At 37.9% G+C, this 15,369-nt stretch overlaps 1 protein-coding gene across 1 annotated transcript in view; it reads left to right on the top strand.

The window, feature by feature from the left end:
- Nucleotides 1-15,369, top strand: part of LOC307065348 (integrator complex subunit 10-like) — a gene marked incomplete at both ends in the record, with an annotated part of 91,326 nt that overhangs the window by 46,626 nt on the left and 29,331 nt on the right.

Below are 15,369 nucleotides of genomic sequence, written 5' to 3'. Positions count from 1 at the left end.
AAGAAGGTATTGTCCCTCATGATCTGTGCACAATCCATGTCAAAGTAACTATCATGTGTCTCCTCCTTCACCTCTTCTCAGCCATTATTAGGGCCAAAAAGCATGCAGCAAGGAAAACTACAAATAGACCATTGGGAATTAACAGAAGCATTTATGGAAAGCCTAATGTTGCCTATTTATTGGCCAAAGAAAAAGAAATCTTAATTTTTAGAATTGAAATACAGATATTTAGAAACCAATCAGGTTAGAAATCATCTGACTATTTTTCAAGATGAGAACTGGACCAGTCCCATCTTAGCTCGACCTTCAGTGTTCAATGTAGGTCCACACACACCAACAGCACCCTCTACTGTCCAGTAACACTGTGAAAAGAGCATTGGTCACATTTTCTGAAGAAACAAATCATTTAAAATTTTCAAATGAAAACCTTTCTGTCAAGCAATGAAAATTGATGATATATGTAGACAAATAGCAATGAAGCAGAACTGTTACCAGTTGGCAACTAACAATCCATTCCAAAGGGAGAGGTTTCAAAAAGAGGAGGAAAGTTAAGAGGGAGGGGAGATGTGGTAGCCAACCTCCAAGATTACCCACAACGATCCCTGTCTCCTGGTATTCACACCCTTGTGTCGTCTCCTCACACACTGTACCAGGTGGGTCTGTGTGATCCATATATTGGATTATAAATGACACTGGCTCCATTTTCTTTGTGACGTCCCTCTGTCATTTTCTCTCTCTCACACACACACACAAACACACACACACACGCACAAATACACAGATACACACACTCATCCTCCCCACCCCCTCATCACTTGCTCTGAGGAAAGCCATGTGTGGGCAGCCATATGGAGGATCCCACATGGTGAAGAGCTGAAGCCTCCTGCCAACAGCCACATGAATGAGCTGGGAAGGAAGCCCTCCAACCCCAGTCAAGCCTTCAGATGACTTCGGCCCCCATGGACCACTTAACTACAACCTCATAAGACACCCTGAGCCAGAAGTAAGAGGCTAAGACTCTCTCAGAAACTGTGTGAATTAATAAGCTGTTAAAGAGATCCTCCAAGCTGTTAAGATTGGGAATAATTTGTTACATAGCAACAATCAACTAATACAATAGAGGAAAGGTGGAAGAACAATATGAGGAAATATGGTATTAGGATAATCAAGTTAAGACTGGAGAACATGAGAATTATTTAAGTTTCCCCTCTCATTTTTGTGCTTTTTTTACTTGGGTTTTGTCAACCTCCATGCCCCCACATTATATATTCTAACCTAAATGACAATATTTGTACTGAATGCTTTCTGACATAGCATTTTATTACACTGGGACAAACAAATGTAAAGAATAATGATAAGAATGTTGCTTATCAGGGCTTACCTGGTGGCGCAGTGGTTGAGAGTCCGCCTGCCGATTCAGGGGACACAGGTTCGTGCCCCGGTCCGGGAGGATCTTACATGCCGCGGAGCGGCTGGGCCCGTGAGCCATGGCCGCTGAGCCTGTGCATCCAGAGCCTGTGCTCTGCAACGGGAGAGGCCACAACAGTGAGAGGCCCACGTACCGCAAAAAAAAAAAAAAAAAAAAGAATGTTGCTTATCACAGAGAAGAGATTTGAGAAGTGTGTGTGCATGTTTGCATATATACACATTTATATTCATACATATGCATATATGCAGGCATATGTGTGTTCTTCTCAAGTTTAGAAATGTAAAATAAAATTAATTTCACAACACAAAGCCTTACTGTGAATTGCTCCATAGAACCCTAACAAAATTTAATTGAGCCCAATCAAAATCCCTGCTTAAACATGTATTTCATCTCTGTGAAATGTAACTTTCTTAAATGATTTGAATGGGGGAAAATAAGAGATAATAATAAGGCAGTGTATATAGATGATCAGCTAGAGAGTCATCTTTCATTAAGGGTGAAAAGCCATGAGAACCCTGAGCTTGAAGTCCTCTGAGTCTTGGGCATCAAACCTCACTTAATTATTATCACTACAGTATTGGGGCTAACATTGTCCTCATGGTTCAAATGTTGACATTAAATAAAATAATTGTAAAGAGGCCATCTAAGTCAAGGGTCTATGAATTTTTATGAAGGAGAGGACAGTGAGGCTAAATTGTGGAAAACTAACAAGGAAAATGTAGATACTCCTTATACATCTGGAAGAAAATTTATTATCTATTGAGGAAAGAAAAAACCCCGCCCCTTTAATGGACTTTCTCTGGTACAAGAAACTTAAGGCTACTACTCTTTTCATCTCCTCATTGTGTGTTTGGTTTAGGGTTTCTGTGTTTGCTCAAACACCCAATGTCCTATGGTGAATATATAAGAAGTATAAGGCAAGTTTCTTTTACTCAAGGAAACCTTGATCTCATTTGGAAACAACACCTCCAGGAAGTAATCAGAGGACATACCAGATGGTGTATAATTTATTGCCTTAATTCAATAGAAAAGGAGGTCATTGTTAGATCAGAATCCTTGAAAAAGATAACTCAGGTAGCCTCTGAAAAATGAGTTGAACTTGGGAAAAGGAGAGAGAGGTTATTTCAGGTTAACATAGCTTCACACTACCTTACATTCCTGTCTTTGAGAGGCAAAGTTTCTGTGGAATCAAGATGCTCAAGTTGCTCCATCACTTTATAGAGAGGTATTAGAGCATCTTCTGAATTGTCAAGCATTGCAGTTGATGGCTCTTTACCCCATGGTTTTCCATCGTTCCTGCTTCATCTTTATTCCACTCTTTCACTGTTATTAATATTACTACTACTAATAATAGCACCCATCCCCATGTATTAATCACCTACAATATGATCTATATGTTCATTTCATTTAATTCTCCCAAATATCCTATGATGTAAGTTTTGTTATCCTCATTTCACAGATGAGAAAGCTGAGATACAAAATCATTAAATAACTTGCCCCAAGTTACACAGTTAGTAAGTTCACATTACTGTCTCATTCCATCATTCATGCCCCTCCCACTATGTTAAAACACCTCCTAGTCTTAAGATTTGTTTAACTAAGTTCACTCTCTTCCCATCTTCTGTTTCTGCGGAAGTGCTGCAGAACACAAACAAGCAAAAATACAGACTAGATATTAGAGAGGGTTTGAGCAGAGTGACAAACTCTTGCTCAAAACAGTCACAGTTGCTGGAATTAAAATGGCAGCCAGAATAGAAGCTGGTTAGAATGGAATAAAGGAGGGAACATATTTCCAGGTTTTAAGGTGGAGTTAGAAACAGACGTCAGCCTCAGATTTCCTCACAATTGGTAATTACAAGAGGGCAGTGCTGTCAGAACTGCCAGGGGCCAGAAGACCTTCACCTTCACCCATGGGGTCCTGGCTCTTCATAGGAGTGAACGTTGAAACAAGTCATTCTGTGTCAGACACCCTGCATCGTCAGGGATGTGAATGGGGCAGCCTTCCGTAATTGGGATTTCCTTAAAAATATTGAACATTTTTCACTATTAAACACTATCTTCAAAATCCTAGGGCAATGTTCCAAGAGCTTTGATTCACCCTGAAATGATTTGGTTCTCAGAATGTTTCAATTTCTGGATTTAGCAACTCTGAGCTGTGGTGCAGAAAAATATATTTTGAAAAATCCTTGAAGCTAAGGGCTCAGAAGAGCCAAGTAGCCAGCTAGAAATTGCAGAATATTTCATTTCATTTTCTGTTTCAGCATCAGGATTTCTGCATGATGGGTATCCAAACAAATATCGGACCAAAAAAAAGAAAAACCATTTTACAAATTAGATATCAGGATTCAACCTTTTTTTCGTACTTATCATTTTTAACAGAAAATGAAACTGCTGATGATGAGTGCTAATACCAATTCCTGTATGATCTATATGATCTGCATTCTCATTGTGCATATAAGCCACTCTGGAGCAGTCCCTGGCACATACCAAATGCTCCATAAATGTTAGTTGTCATTTTTATTATTAAAATAAGGAAATACTTTTATAATCTTTTCTTGCATCAAAGAAACATATATTTGGCTCTAAGAAATGAAGAAATCTGGTTTTGAAGAAATCTGATTTGTGGGACCAGTTTTTAGTTCTGCAGTTAACAAATTGGGTTGACCTTATTCACTGATAGAAATTCCTCTTTTCCACTTTGCAAGCAATTTATTATGATTGTGGTATTATCTCTAACGGTTACTAAAACAGCTCTCTTAAAAATTATCAAAAACTTAACTAATTGCAAAATCCAATATGCTATAGAATATAGTACTCAGTCATAGAATACAGGTATTAGAAAATGCCCCATTTGAGCTTCCCTCTCATTTCACTCACAAATACCACACCACTACCATCTGATTGGTCCAAAATCTCTATTGGTTTTGCCTCAATTCACTTTTTCCAATCTATCTCCTCCTTTCAATAATCACTTCCTCAGCCCTAGTTAGATATCTCATTATCTCTCACCCAAACAATTAAGGTTGTTGCCTAACCTATATCCAGGCTCTTTCCCTTTCAATACATCTTGAGTATTGCCACCAACATTATTTTCTGAAACAGGTCAAACCAATGTCACTCCGTTGCTGGAAAAGCTTCCTTTAGGTCTCTTCCACATGCTCCATAATGTCCAACTTGCTCAACCTATTATTTAAATTCCTTCACAACACAGCCTTTACTCACGTTTCTAGATTGAACTCTCCATCTACAGCAATTTTTCTTACTGTTCATGGAAACTGACCTTACTTGCTTATCTTTTTTTTGTTTGAATTTAATTTTATTTACTTTTTTATACAGCAGGTGCTTATTAGTAATCCATTTTATACACATCAGTGTATACATGTCAATCCCAATATCCCAATTCATCTCACCCCCACTCCCACCCCCCACCGCTTTCCCCCCTTGATGTCCATACGTTTGTTCTCTACATCTGTGTCTCAATTTCTGTCCTGCAAACTGGTTCATCTGTACCATTTTTCTAGGCTCCACATATATGTGTTAATATATGATATTTGTTTTTCTCTTTCTGACTTTCTTCACTCTGTATGACAGTCTCTAGATCCACCCATGTCTCTACGAATGACCCAATTTCGTTCCTTATTATGGCTGAATAATATTCCATTGTATAAATGTACCACATCTTCTTTATCCATTCATCTGTCGATGGGCATTTAGGTTGCTTCCATGACCTGGCTATTGTAAATAGTGCTGCAATGAACATTGGGATGCATGTGTCTTTTTGAATTATGGTTTTCTCTGGGTATATGCCCAGTAGTGAGATTGCTGGGTCATATGGTAATTCTATTTTTAGTTTTTTAAGGAACTTCCATACTGTTCTCCATAGTGTCTGTATCAATTTACATTCCCACCAACAGAGCAAGAGGGTTCCCTTTTCTCCACACCCTCTCCAGCATTTGTTGCTTGTAGATTTTCTGATGATGCCCATTCTAACAGGTGTGAGGTGATACCTCATTGTAGTTTAGATTTGCATTTCTCTAATAATTAGTGATGTTGAGCAGCTTTTCATGTGCTTCTTGGCCATCTGTATGTCTTCTTTGGAGAAATGTCTATTTAGGTCTTCTGCCCATTTTTGGATTGGGTTTTTTGTTTCTTTAATATTGAGCTGCATGAGCTGTTTATATATTTTGGAGATTAATCCTTTGTCCGTTGATGCATTTGCAAATATTTTCTCCCATTTTGAGGGTTGTCTTTTCATCTTGTTTATGGTTTCCTTTGCTGTGCAAAAGCTTTTAAGTTTCATTCGGTCCCATTTGTTTATTTGTGTTTTTATTTCCATTACTCTAGGAGGTGGATCAAAAAAGATCTTGCTGTGATTTATGTCAAAGAGTGTTCTTCATATGTTTTCCTCTAAGAGTTTTATAGTGTCCAGTCTTACATTTAGGTCTCGAATCCATTTTGAGTTTATTTTTGTGTGTGGTGTTATGGAGTGTTCTAATTTCATTCTTTTACATGTAGCTGTCCAGTTTTCCCAGCACCACTTATTGAGGAGACTGTCTTTTCTCCATTGTATATATTTGCCTCCTTTGTCATAGATTAGTTGACGATAGGTGCGTGGGTTTATCTCTGGGCTTTCTACCTTGTTCCATTGATCTATGTTTCTGTTTTTGTGCCAGTACTGTATTGTCTTGATTACTGTAGCTCTGTAGTATAGTCTGAAGTCAGGGAGTCTGATTCCTCCAGCTCCGTTTTCTTCCCTCAAGACTGCTTTGGCTATTCAGGGTCTTTTGTGTCTCCATATAAATTTTAAGAGTTTGTGTTCTAGTTCTGTAAAAAGTACCATTGGTAATTTGATAGGGATTGCATTGAATCTGTTGATTGCTTTGGGTAGTATAGTCATTTTCACAATATTGATTCTTCCAACCCAAGAACATGTATACCTCTCCATCTATTGGTATCATCTTTAATTTCTTTCATCAGTGTCTTATAGTTTTCTGCATACAGGTCTTTTGTCTCCCTAGGTAGGTTTATTCCTAGGTATTTTATTCTTTTTGTTGCAGTAGTAAATGGGAGTGTTTCCTTAATTTCTTTTTCAGATTTTTCATCATTAGTGTATAGGAATGCAAGAGATTTCTGTGCATTAATTTTGTATCCTGCAACTTTACCAAATTCATTGGTTAGTTCTAGTAGTTTTCTGGTGGCATCTTTAGGATTCTCTGTGTATAGTATCATGTCACCTGCAAACAGTGACAGTTTACTTCTTCTTTTCCAATTTATATTCCTTTTATTTCTTTTTCCTCTCTGATTTCCGTGGCTAGGACTTCCAAAACTATGTTGAGTAATAGTAGTGAGAGTGGACATCCTTGTCTTGTTCCTGATCTTAGAGGAAGTGCTTTCAGTTTTTCACCATTGAAAATGATGTTTGCTATGGGTTTGTCGTATATGGCCTTTATTATGTTGAGGTAGGTTCCCTTTGTGCCCCCTTTCTGGAGAGTTTTTATCATAAATGGGTGTTGAATTTTGTCAAAAGCTTTTTCTGCATCTATTGAGATGATTATATGGTTTTTCTTCTTCAATTTGTTAATATGGTGTATCACATTGATTGATTTGCATATAATGAAGAATCCTTGCATCCCTGGGATAAATCCCATTTGATCATGGTGTGTGATCCTTTTAATGTGCTGTGGATTCTGTTTGCTAGTATTTTGTTGAGGATTTTTGCATCTATATTCATCAGCGATATTGGTCTGTAATTTTCTTTTTTTGTAGTATTTTTGTCTGGTTTTGGTATCAGGCTTACTTGCTTATCTTAACATCTAGGTGGTTGGTTGGTTGGTTGGTTGGTTGGTTATTTGGTTGCTTGGTTGGTTGGTTGGTTTTAATCTGTTAGGAAAGACTTGCCCTCTCTTCCCAATTCCCCTCCACCTTTTCAGTGTGTGTTAGTTTCAATTCCAACCCTTTCTCTTTCAAGACATCTTCCCAAATTTTCTCTATCTCTTTCTCCCTCCCTCCCTCCCCCCTCCCTCCCTCATTTTCTCTCTTGCTCTCTCCCTTTCCTCCCATAGCACTTCATTTATTCCTACAATATCTTACTTCTAAGAATAATGTTAAATATGCTTGTATCTGGGATCACATTAGGATTCCTAGAAGGGAAGAACCACAGTGCATTCCTTTCATAGCACTCAGTGTTGTATCTAGAACTGCCTATGAGTTCACAGAGTAGATACTTCATAATGCTTAATGAATGGAAATAACCTTATACTACTGTAGTTGAAGGTCAAAAATTACTCTGTAATGCAGATCTCCAGTACCACAGTTAAGTTTCATTGCATCTGGTAACCTGTTTGTCATCTCTTCATTGCTTGAATTCCCAGCAGTGAGCACAAAACTTGCCAAATAATAGACTTTTAAATGACTGTTGAATAAATGACTAGTGGAATGGATAAACAAATGAATAACTAAAGTGGAAAGCTAAGATGAATCATCGAATAATTTTAAGTAAACATGAATTGTCTCACTTGCACAGTTGAATGTACCTCCTGAATCAGGATCCAATAATTTTCCCAAAAAGTCTAATTAAGAAACTGATGCTAAAAGGAGTACTCAGAGAGGTTGTCTGTGCTGGTAATCACACTGGAAAATCCTGAATGTCAATTGGCAACTCAACAAATGAAGCAATGAGGTGTATTGAGGTCTTTCCTAGGTGGTTGATGCGTGGGTCTCTCAGGAAACAAAGGACTGTGTCAGGGGGCCAGTTTCAGAAACCAATATTTGGCATCACTTTGTTGAAGTAAGAAGAAGCTCATCCAGCTGTTGTCATGAGAAAGAAGACCTATGAGAATAAGTCAAGAGCAAGAATAGAGTATGCAGCCGTATCAATGCACCATATATACACCTTCTGGCATCCTTCCCCAAAGCACCTAGTGTACTGTTCAGCACAGAGAGAGATAAAAAATGCTGTTGATTATTTGCCTAGCCCAGTTCTATGTGGCCAAGAAAGGTGGGTAGCCTTTGGAAGGGATTCAAAAATGTCATTCACTGCCTGAAATTGTAGGGCTGATTCCCTTGAGAAACACAGATGATCAGTCCACAGTTGCCCATATTTTACCATGGGGAAGGTATGAATCACTTCCCACATTTCTTTCATTTCTTCCCATTTACTAAAGCCATTTCAGTCCACACAAATGCTTAAGATTTGGAAGATTAGCAGATATTTCAGAAAGTTACTCCCTTGCTAATATTCACTTTGGATGTAACTTTGGCATGACAGATTTGAGATGGAAAAAAATTAAGAAAATCATCAAAAAGACATATCAGCACGGCATGAATGAAAAAAAGAAGGTGAACTATTATTAGGGAAACAAACATTTTTGCATCATTCTTTTGCACACACAGTCTCTAGTATAATAAATCATGTAGCTCCCTAAATTAATATTTTATTCTCCCTCATTTTTCAACTACTTGAAAGTAGTATATGCATGGGTTGGTGCCATGCCTAAGAGTGAGTAGTTAAATGAACTTTCTCTAATTCCTCACCATTCTATATTCCAAGCAACATTTTACTTAATTTTGTCCTGACAGTAAAGAGTTTGTTTCCTACTCTTTCCTCCTTTTTCTTGCCATTTTAAAACAGAGCTGCAGCTAAAGTGAGAGGATGATAATAGTCCTGCCAAATAGCAATACTGCACATGGTCAAGGTCACAGTCATGAATAAATCTTCGACTTAACATGCTCACTATTAATATTTATTGATGATGAATAAAGTCAATGAGGTGAGCTATAAATGCCCCATCATATCCAGCAACTCTATAGACAGATTCCAAAAAAACCTATCATTTCTTCCTGGGATGTTTCCTTCTTTCTTTATCCTTTCCCATGGCTGTTTCCTGGAAAGATTTTTTCCTTTCCTCAAATCAAAATTTCATCTTTTAGAAATCAAGCAACAGAAGAACTGAGAAGTATTTTAATTTTGATCTGCCCAATTTTATATCCAGGTGAGATATGCTCAACTACAGAATCTTGAGACCCTTTGCCTCTCTAAATGAGATGCTAATTTAGATTACATCTCCAGGGATTTTTCTTTTCTGCTGTCATATTACCAAGACAGATGGTCACTCTAGCAACAAGGGCATAATCACCCGAGAAGAAAGATCAATGTGATCCAGAGACATTTGGGGAAACTTCATGCTGCATGAAAGAAATAGGATTTGAGCTAGCTCTGAAAGATAAAATTGGGAGTAACAGGATTTGGTGGTTCAGGTAAGCGTCCAGACATGGTGAGGCTGGGTTTTCCAGTGTAGTTTAAGATGGACAGATATGGGAAAATGCCAGACAGGACAGAAAGAGCACAAAGATAAAACAACAGGGATAGCAAAATACATTTCACATTTTCTGTCAACTCAAATCAGTTGAAATAGCTGCCAAGAGCCAATATCTGGTCTCAGTTATGAGCTGTGTGCTGTAATCATTTAGCAACGTCAGCCATGAGTATGGGAAGGGAGCACAGCAATCCAACTACCACTTACAATATTTGTCATCCATATTGGATGGCTTTATTGAGGTAACCAGTCTTTAATACCTTGGTAAGAATAATCTTAAAAAAAATTAAACTTGATTTCATGTAAGACATTTGTTGATTTTATTTGATTATTTAAGGCAAGAATTAGTCAAAGGTATACTTTTCATGGATAAGAAAGAACACCTTAACAATAGCCTATACAAAATGACCCACATCATACTAGAAAAGTTAAAGTCTCTTGCAGAACATTCCTAAAAAAAGATGAAAAAGTTGTTGGGAGAGAGGGCACAGACTAGCATACTATGTTAAAATATTAATGTTGATAAACATTCATTTATTTAGATTTAATATAAAGCATAGAAAATAGATTGTAGAAATAGGAAGGAAGCTGTGCCCCTAAGGTAAAATGCAGTTTTATAGTTATGAAACTTTAATTTGACTGCTTTCCCAATAATTGCTCATATTTGTAGCAGCAGCATGCCGGCAAGATAACGGTCAATCAAATGGACATCACCCTGTAAATGCTCTTTAAAAGCCTGTGCTGTGTTTCCTGGTGGGAGAATGGCAATGCTTCCAATTGTTAAAAGATGCCCGGCTGAAAAGCAGAATAAGAAATTGGACAGTAGGAAATCTTTATATATTGCCATTTCCCTCCCTCTCTCAAATTAAATTCCTGTTGGGAGCTGGAACTATTTTTTTTCTTCCTGAAAATAGAAATCTGTCACATCAGAAACCAAACCTTGAGCATAGAATGTGTGAGGTTCTCTTTTTAAAATTCTGTTTGTGATCAAGAAAAATTAGGATATGTTACGAATATGGGCTGGGCAAATATTTCTTTCATAGGTGAGTAAAGGACGGCAGTAGGTCCCTCAATGTATGAAAAATTTCCCTGGATCCTGTTTGAAGAACAGCAGGAGAAAGCTTCCTCTCTGTCTCTGTCGCCCTCTGAGCCTCCTCTAATTCCTCTCTTCCTTTTGTTCTCTTCCTCGTTCCCTATTTCCCACACTCTTCATGACCGTTGAGAAAACGCCATTAATAACTGGTACAAAGAATCGTGCTCGGTGCATGGAGATAAACTGGGGATGACAAAATATCAACTTCCTGCTGCTCAATTGAAAGCCCTATCTGTACAACTGGTAATTACTTTTAATTTAATTAGGACTCCTGGTATTGTTTCTATCTCATAGATTACATTATAACGTGTAATGTGTTAAAGCAACAAGACAAATTGAGGCGAGAAAACACAGAAAATATTACCTTTTTGTCTATAGATAATACCACAGTTTAACTCTTCAAAAAGCCCTCAAGTAGCTTTACTATGGGCTAATTATTATTTTCCATATTCTTTTGGCTTAAGTAAGCAAAAATCTTATATAATCTAATGAAAAACTACATCTTGTGGCTCTTTGAAAAGAATTTTTTGAACTCTACACTTTCTCCTTTCCTTTCTCAGGCAGAACAAATAAATGATTTATGCTGTTGCTTGCTAAAACAAGACTCATATGACTGGAAAGAACAATACTTGGTGCTAGAGGGAGAACATGACATTGACTCTTAAATGTCGGGGTGTGAGAGTGGCTTTGGAAAGGCACCGTTTTTAGGCAGAAACACACTGCTGTGAAAAAGACAAGGAAGCCCAGCTGAGATCTTTGCTGACTCAAAGGAATATGAGGGATCCATTTCTTTGTGAAAGACATACATTCTGAGTTCTATATGGAATTCGCAAATCGTGAACTACTAAATGACTTCACATGACCATCTAAATAGTTAAATTGTATAATAAGGAGTGTTGATTAGGACTCTGAATATCTCTCTTTTCAAATTGCTAAACTACAGAACAGGTAGTGAAATGAGGTGAGAGAGAGACAGACAGACAGACAGAAACACAGAGATACAGAGCAACAGAGAGAAAATATAGAGGCACAAATACAAGGAGACAGATGCCTCCGTTGAAAGAAGATTCCCCACACTGAGCCTTCAATTGCTGTCCACTTAAATGAAAAAATCTGAGTGAATGGCAAGGTAAAATATGATTGTAAACTTCTCTAATAATATTTCATCTTTTCATCTTGTAAATTAGAGGTGGAGACTTACTAGCGTAGGTAGATTTACTGGCTTAACAAAAACTTACCCGCAAATTTCATAGCACACAGAAAAAAAAAAAGACCTCCCCATCAAAAGACTGCCCTTTTCTAAAATTAGAGGTACATGTTCACAGATAATTTTAGAACCCAAAGACCTTAAATATCATCTGTACAATAACCCCACTTTATATATGGCAAAACAAAATTCTCTGAACGGAAATTAGAATATATATCCCAGCAAGGCAGAGCAATCCCGAGGACCAAATTCTCATTTTCAATCCAGAGGTTTTTTTCCCTACACAACATTGTCAACTACAGTTCAAACTAGTGAACTTCAGAGGCTTAACAAAAGTTACACAAAATTAAATAATACCTATTTTTAGTCCAAAATTTCCTGTCATTCCAAGAGATAAAAGCACTTAAGTTCACCTGGACGGCTGAGCTGATTATCATAGTGTGTCGGTGTCTAGAACAGTTCCTCTCTGGCAACCTTATATCCGCAGTCTGGTATAAAGGTAGAGCTGTTGCCTTATTTGCAGCCCAAGAAAATAGCACTGGTAGCCAGTTCCTGAAAGACAGAAGACTTTTGGAGAAATGGCAGTGTTCTCTTGCGAAAATAGCAAACCATCATCTGGGTAAATTCAGGAAAGCTTATGAATTCTGCCAAAGTGAAATTGTGCAGTGCTGTGGCAAGTCAGTACTGTGTTGGGATAGAGATCTAGATAAAGGTCAATTTAGATTTAAAGAAGATATAGAGAGTGGTAGGTGTTCAGAATAGGAAACAATTCCTTAGGCAAGCTATGACTTTTCTTTCTTCAAACATTCACATAATTCTTGTTAAATAGACAACTGTAAAATGGTATCTTCGAAAGTATAATAATATTTTCAAATAAAGACACATAGCTATACACATACTTCTGGGTAAAGTTACGTACCATTTTACAAAGAGGTAGGATGGGAAGTGGGAGGAAAGGTAATGGATAGGAGTGGGGTTGAGGCTGAGTCATATTATGGATAAATATCGCTTTCGATGTGTAGCATAGTATATTGATGCCCTACAGATCTGGGGATAAAATAAATACAGTGCCTGTCCCCATGGAGCAAACAGTCAGGCAGCAAAGTTGAGTAAGTAATGCTGGGCAGGGGTGAGGGGAGCAAGGGGACAATTATTAATTTAAAAAACTGTTACCATAGCTGAGAAAGGAGAGTCTCATAGAACACGGTTCTAATAAAATCCCACAAAGCTTTATGGAATTAGAACATAATATTGAAATACATCCTAATTTCTTCCTGTGAGATTGTGTACAAGTCATGCTAAGAATGAAAATGAAACTCTTGTAAGTTTCTTGCTAGTAGTTGGGAATTCACTGAGGTTTTCACCTCTCATGCACTAGCAAAAGAGAGAAATAAGATTTCCTGCCAAGAAATCAAGAATGATATCAACTGTGGAGCAAAGCAGAGATGTGTAAAGTCACACCAAGGAGAAAAAGTGATTCTCAAGTCAGCAAGACTGGACTGTATCCTGCTTCAGTAAACAAAACTATCTGAAAAATAAAATAGCAAATAATAAAGGTTCAGTCAGCAAAGAACACATACAAAAGGAGAATCATAGAGCAAACACTGGCTGTGCCTATTTAAGCACTGTCCAAAAGAAAGGGGGTTTGGGATGTCAGTGTGGCCTTGCCAAATGGGATGGAAGGCCATCTCGAGCATGAGGATGAATGCATGGAGTTAAAAATCAAAAGATTCAGCAGATTTCAGGTCCCATTAGCAGTAAACTTCTTACCCTAAAATGGATGCATCAGAATGTCTTTTCTTGATTTTTTTAAAGTTCAGTTTATCTAACACTGCATCTTCTTCATCTTATTTTTCTATCCTAAGTTACCTTCTGATATACATTAGATCTGTCTGGAGGGATAAAATATCCTGATATACCAAATCAAGTTTTCCCATTTGTGTGACAATTTTATTTTTTCCATTCTCTATTTGGTCCTTATTGATCTGCTTTCTGTATGTGTCTAGGAACTGTAGGAAAGCAGGACCTATGATGGGAAAATGTGGAAGGGGAATGACAGTTTGATCTGCTAAAAGTTGTATTTGGTGGCAGTAGCCCAATCTTGCCCATATATCTTCACAATAATTTATATTGCTCAAGAACCTACCGTGGCTCCCTATCACCTATCATAGATGATTAGAATCTTAGTGCTGAAAAACATTTGTAATCCTCTAGCAGGAACACACCACTCTATGGAGAAAGAAAATGAGGCATAGAGAAGTTAAATCCCTTGCCTATAACAAAACTCTGCTCAGTCTAGAAATACAGATCAGTGTTCTTTCAGCACCAGGTACTGCTGCCTCCAAAGCCTGTTTTCTTGAGAAGAACCTGAGCCACAGGTGTAGCAGATGGGAGGGTCCTAGAGAGGAGTCTTTGTGTGAGATTGTAGAGGTTCACTTTGACCCTGGCTTCCAAGTCAGAAGAAAGCATTGACCTTTTCTTCAGCAAACCAAAGATGCCTCTTTCTTGGGATATGTCCAGTCCAAGAAGAGTCCCCTCTGAATTCAGCCCCTCACTACAATCTGGATCAGTCAACCCCAGAGACTGAGTTGGAACTTGACTAAGGAACCCTTACTCTGAACCAGGCAGGTGAAGCCTGACATCTGAATATGACCAGTGGATTGCAGAGACAGGGACTGATGGAGACATATTTTGAGAGAAGCTCAGCATCTATATGGAAAAAATTAGGATTTGGAGCAAAAAATTAATCTCCTGTGGCTTCAAGTGGATATTATAATAAACATGCTACCTGGAACCACTGCCAACTCCCACTTAATGGAGAAGGAATAGGATGAACTCAAAAGTATCACTTATAAGAAAAAATAAAGGATGCTAAGGAGATTTACTAGAAGGGTGAGATGAAATCCACCAACCAAAGGAGGAGGATGTGGCTGAGGCTTTTAGACTAACTTAATAGATTGGTCTTGGGAGGGAGTATCATATAATAGAGCCATAGTGCATGGCTATTCATGGATTGGCTTTAGGAAGATGACACACTCTAATGAAAACCAAATTTTCAAGCCAGAGGAATATTCAGGAATATATGTAGATTTACCACAAAAGGACAGTAATCTGTATGCAGGACTTCGGGAGTGTCTGTAGGTGATGTTAAACCTTTCAGTTTTGTCTGCACATATACACTGAAATGCATATGTCCCAGATTCACTCTTCACTGGATGGATACTATGGAGAAAAAACGGCTGGCATTCCCTGTTACAAGGAATGACTTATTGCGTTACGTTGATGCTTCATTGTGGCACATCTAAAGAGGGTTTTAGTGAGGAAT

Source organism: Hyperoodon ampullatus, assembly GCF_949752795.1.
Source record: "Hyperoodon ampullatus genome assembly, chromosome: 17".
Taxonomy (NCBI): domain Eukaryota; kingdom Metazoa; phylum Chordata; class Mammalia; order Artiodactyla; family Ziphiidae; genus Hyperoodon; species Hyperoodon ampullatus.
The sequence above is the reverse complement of the archived record's forward strand: the minus strand, read 5'-3'. Positions and strand labels throughout refer to the sequence as shown.